The following is a 6,195-nucleotide window of genomic DNA, read 5'->3' as shown; positions in this document are numbered from 1 at the left end:
ATGGTGCATTCTCCCTGCCAACTAGACAAGTACAAACTACCAGATTTTGAAAAAATATATATTTTTATCTAATACTGTACGCACAAACAGACTAGTTTACATGTCTAATTCTTTCCCTGAAGACCCAATTTAACCCAGAGAGACTGAAGGTGGAATGTTAGGCATGCCTGTTTGATTGACAGATTGGGAAGAAGACAAAAGAGTCTTTGGTTTTGTTCAGTGGGTCAGTGTGTCAGACAGTGAAGACATGGGGAATACTGTTAGCCCCTCTGAAATGTACAGCAGTACAAAGGACAGTCAACAACAAGGAAATCAGTCAATCAAAATAAATACATTAGGCCCTAATCTATGGATTTCAAATGACTGGGCAGGGGTGCAGCCATACAGTAGGTGGGCCTCGGAGGGCATAGGCCCACCCACTTGGCAGCCAGGCCCATCCACTGGGGAGCCAGGCCCATCCACTGGGCAGCCAGGCCCATCCACTGGGGAGCCAGGCCCAGTCAATCAGAATGATTCTTTCTCCACAAAAAGGCTTTATTACAGACAGAAATACTCCTCAGCAAGTGTGGTAACTGAATGGTTTTATGAGCATGAAAACGATGTAAACCGTATGCCATGGCCGTCTCAGTCACCAGATCTCAACCCAATTGAACACTTCTGGGAGATTCTGGAGCGGCGCCTGAGACAGTGTTTTCCACCACCATCAACAAAACACCTAATGATGGAATTTCTTGTGGAAGAATGGTGTCACATCCCTCCAATAGAGTTCCAGACACTTGTAGAATCTATGCCATTGCAATTTTACAAAAGCAACCTGAAATCCATCTAAAATATATTCTATATTAGAAAAACCAATAACAATTTGAAGGCTATTTAACTACAAGTAGAATAGTCCTGGCTTTTTGTTATTGTTGAATCGTAATTATCAAAATAAATCCGTGGTAAAGTATTAGTACAGTACATATTTAGAAATAATTTATATTTTTCAAACAATGACATACTGTAGCTGATATGTGATTAGGCCTGAGTAGAACTGTGTAGCATACATACTGCCCTATGCTGTCATAGGCCTTTCTAGGGCCTTCCAGCGTTGAGCCGAGCCCTTCTTAGTGCTTCATCATAATCACATTACCTTGACCTGATAAAACCGTATGTGGTACGAGTTCAAAAACAGGGCAAAAAAAATCCTAACTAACTAATTATTTGCTTCCTTGATGTTGGATGCCCATGGATGGAAGTTATTAATTTTTATCCAGTGCATATTTCAAAGAACCCTCTAGACAGTTGTACCCTTCGGGTTTTCTCCCTTTAAAGCTCAAGGAGTGTTTTACTAATTGGCAGGCAGGAAGGAAGTAGCCCACTTCAATTAAAGCGTCCGTGGTGGTACACAACACAAGACTCACTCTGGCCAAGTGTTTACAAAGGCTGCTATACCTCTAGCAGACCTCAATTCCCTTCCACTCATGCCAACACTAACTAAAACATCAAACTGATCTAAAGGTTTTGGACACACGCCAAGAGCACATGTATGCACACACATGCATGCACACACGCACACACACATACATTGTATAGGTGTTATGACCATCTACAAATACAAAACCATTCATAGAGGGTTTTCTTTAATGTAAGCTTCTCTAATGTAAAACATGTAAAGTGTGGTATCCCGCAAGGCAGCTTTCTTGGCCCTTTACTGTTCTATTTTTACTAATGATCTACTACTAGCTTTAAACAAAGCCTGTGTGTCTACGTATGCTGATGATTCAACATTATACACATCAGCAACCACAGCTAGTGAAATCACTGCAACCCTAAACAAAGAGTTGCAGTCAATTTGGAATGGGTGGCTAGTAATAAACTAGTCCTGAACATATCTTAAACTAAAAGCATTGTATTTAGTACAAATCATTCCTTAAATTCTAGACCTCAGCTGAATCTGGTAATGAATTATGTGGCTGTTGAGCAAGTTGAGAAGATTAAACTTCTTAGTGTCACCTTAGAATGCAAATTGTCATGGCATATTGATTAAATTGTTGTAAAGATGGGGAGAGGTCTGTCTGAGATAAAGATATGCTCATCATTTTTAACACCACAGTCGACCCAACAAGTCCTGCAGGCTCCAGTTTTATCTTATCTTGACTATTTCTCAGTGATATGGTCAAGTGCTGCAAAGAAGGAGCTAGAGAATCTGCAGCTGGCTCAGAACTATGCAGCACGTATCGCCCTTCAAAGTACACAGAGGGCTAATCTCAACAGTATGCATGTCAGTCTCTCTTGGCTCAAAGTAGAGGAAAGATTGACTGCATCAAACCTTGTTTTTGTGAGAAATATCAATGTGTTGGAAATTCCAAATTGTCTGTATAATCAACTTACATATAGCTCTGACAGACATACTTACCCCACAAGACATGCCACCAGGGGTTACTTCACAGTCCCCAGGTCCAGAAATTCAAGAAAACGTACAGTATTATGTAAAGCCATGATTGCATGGAACTCCCTTCTATCTCATATAGCGCAAGTAAACAGCAAACCTGGTTTAAAAAATAATAATAAAGCAACTCCTCACGGCACAGCACCTCTCCTCCATGTGACCAAATGTTTGTGTGTATGTACTGACACTGTATGTGTAACTGACAGATGCACACACACACACACACACACACACACACACACACACACACACACACACACACACACACACACACACACACCACACACCACACACACACACACACACACACGCACACGCACACGCTCACGCTCACGCTCACACATACACATTATTCATCTTTAGTTGTATTGTTTCTTTTTTGTGTACATTTTTGTCTTTAGTTGTAGCTTTTTATTACATTTTTCCATATAAATGTATGTGAAGTATTTTGTTCTGTAATGTCTTTTTCATTATGTGTCGGACCCCGGGAAGACCTGCTGTCGCCATTGGCGTCGGCTATTGGGGATTCTAATAAAATCATAAACCGTACAATGGAAATAAGACAGGAACTCAAATAATAGAACAGTAGCCCTATTGCAACAGTATCATATTCAATAGTTAGGCCCCTGTGTTTTGGTTAATCATGCCACCTGACCTGGATTTTAACCTTCATTTTCAGTCTTTTCCAGAAATGACAATTAGACCAAAAATGAAAGCGATTGTCTGAGGATGGTGCTGGACCATCTGATATAAAAAGAAAAGGGGATAGTTTGATGAAAAAGCTTTAAATATAGGTTCAAATCCAGGTCATGTGACATGATTAACCAAAACAGGGCCCTATCAACAGTACAAGGAGCATCTATTTGGCAACTAAGCACATGAGATATTACTAGATTATGCCAATGGTAGAAGTACAGACTTGAGACGTGATATACAATAACCAACCACAACAACTACAATGGACTCAATTAAATCAATCTTGTATTGCAGCGTTTACACACTAGCTCTTTTTTTCTCCTGGTCAAAATAACCCTACTACAGGTACTACTACTCCACTCAGAGGTAGATACTTCCGGTAATTGGCTAGAATATGGAGTGTGATCAATGGCCTGCCAGAGTGACGGTTTTGGTTTTCTAACAGTGGATAGAAACAATGCACCTCTGGCTATTACTCTACTCAGTCAATTAGGAATTCATACAGTTTGCAGCCTACTGTAAAACAGGAAACTGCAGACATAGTTCCTCAAAATCCATAATCTTAACCATTCTGTATATACTGTATTGCAAAAATACAATTTCATCATTAACATGTTGAAAACTGAACTTGACATTATATTAGGGATAAAACAGTATTAACATCTGCTAACCATGTGTATGTGACAAATAAAATTTGATTTGATTTGTATTAGATTGCCATAGTCTGTATAATTGTTCAGGTCTTTGGTTCCACCTGGTGGACAAATAGTATAATGGCAGCATCTAACGGGATGCCAAACAGTCTCACTAACATTCATGAAGGATAATACAAAAAAGTATAGAAACTGCTTGAATTCATTATGAAGAGAAAACAATTATTAAATTGGCATGACATCATGCTCTGGGAGGTGTAGTTGAGTATTTAATACAAACAGATCATTAGTCAGTTCCTTGTATAAAAAAGTGACAGCAAGTTAATGCATTTTTTTTAATTGAATTTTATTTAGGCAAACGACATATACAACAATATGTACAATATTGTATGTATAAATATGTACAATATGTTCTCAGAGCATAGCACTTCAAAGTATTAATTAAAACACTTGTTTCCAAAGTGGTCCTCGATGGTAAAAACATATAGAACATCTGCTGATTAAAAGACACAATTACAAACAAACACATTACATTCATTCATATTGACATCGTAAAAAGACATTCTATTTTACAGTCTTTGACCAAAAACCGCAGGCCTACAGACTATAGCACAGCCGTATATGTAAATATATTGCTCTGGGCTGAAATATTTCCTAGATTTTCTTATGATCTATTTGTAAGGATTAGAATTTCTCACCCTCTATTTGGCAAATCTGACCATAACTCTATCCTCCTGATTCCTGCTTACAACCAAAAACTAAAGGAGGAAGTACCAGTGACTCGTTCAATACGTAAGTGGTCCGATGACGCGGATGTTATGCTACAGGACTGTTTTGCTAGCACAGACTTGAATATGTTCCGTGATTTATCCAATTGCATTGAGGAGTATACCACCTCAGTCACCGGCATCATCAATAAGTGCATTGAGGATGTCGTCCCCACAGTGACCATACATACATATCCCAGGCAACATCCACACTGAGCTAAAGGCTAGAGCTGCCGCTTTCAAGGAGCAGGACACTAATCCGGACGCTTATAAGAAATCCCGCTATGCCCTTAGATGAACCATCAAACAGGCAAAGCATCAATACAGGACTAAGATTGAATCCTACTACACTGACTCTGACGTTTGTCGGATGTGGCATGGATTGCAAACTGTTACGGACTACAAAGGGAAACCCAGCCACTAGCTGCCCGGTGACTCGAGCATACCAGATGAGCTAATATGCCTTTTATGCTCGCTTCGATGCAAGCAACACTGGAGCATACATGAGAGCACCAGCTGTTCTGGATGACTGAGTAATCACGTTCTCAATAGCCAATGTGAGCAAGACCTTTAAACAGGTCAACATTCACAAGGCCGTGGGGCCAGACGGCCAGTACTCAGAACATGCGCGGACCAACTGGCAAGTGTCTTCATTGACATTTTGAACCTCTCCCTGACCGAGTCTGTAATAACCACATGTTTCAAGTAGACCACCATAGTCCCTGTGCCCAAGAATGCGAAGGTAACCTGCCTAAATGACTACCTCCCCGTAGTACTCACATCGGTAGCCATGAAGTGCTTTGAAAGGCTGGTCATGGCTCACATCAACACCATCATCCCAGAAACCCTAGACCCATTCCTGGTATGGCAACTGCTCGGTATCTGACCGTAAGGCACTACAGAGGGTAGTGTGTACGGCCCAATACATCACTGGGGCCAAGCTTCCTGCCATCCAGGACCTATATACCAGGCGGTGTCAGAGGAAGGCCCAAAAAACTGTCAAAGACTCCAGTCACCCAAGTCATACACTGTTCTCTCTGCTACCACATGGCAAGTGGTACCGGAGCGCCAAGTCTTGGTTGGTCTAAAAGACTCCTTAACAGCTTCTAACCCCAAGCTATAAGACTGCTGAACAATTAATCAAATGGCAATTTTACATTGACCCCCCCCCCGCCCCTTTGTTTTTACACTGCTGCTACTCGCTGTTTATCATCTGTGCATAGTCACTTAATCCCTAGCTACATGTACAAATGACCTCGACTAACCTGTACCCTGCACATTTACTCTGTACCTGGTCCCCTGTATATACTGTAGTCTCGTGATTGTTATGTAATTCTACTGTGTTACTTTTTTTTTTTTTTTTAGTACATTTTATTTAGTAAATATCTCTATTTCTTGAACTACGCTGTAGGTTAAGTAATTATTTCCCATTTCATGCCAGCTCCACTGCATTTTTTCACAGACTGATTTAGACCTGGGACACCAGGTATATGTGCAATTTACTCAACAGAAAACCAGCAGGCTCCGGACCTCGTAGAATAAGATTTGAATGACCCTGGTCTAGAGAGCTAACAACATTCTCAGCTTAAAATCACCTCCACCACGGGGCTATGTTCACATCAGCAAACCGCTCGCCCACACGATGCCA

Source organism: Salvelinus namaycush, chromosome 16 (assembly GCF_016432855.1).
Source record: "Salvelinus namaycush isolate Seneca chromosome 16, SaNama_1.0, whole genome shotgun sequence".
NCBI classification, from domain to species: Eukaryota; Metazoa; Chordata; class Actinopteri; order Salmoniformes; family Salmonidae; genus Salvelinus; species Salvelinus namaycush.
Note: the sequence above shows the minus strand (reverse complement) of the source record.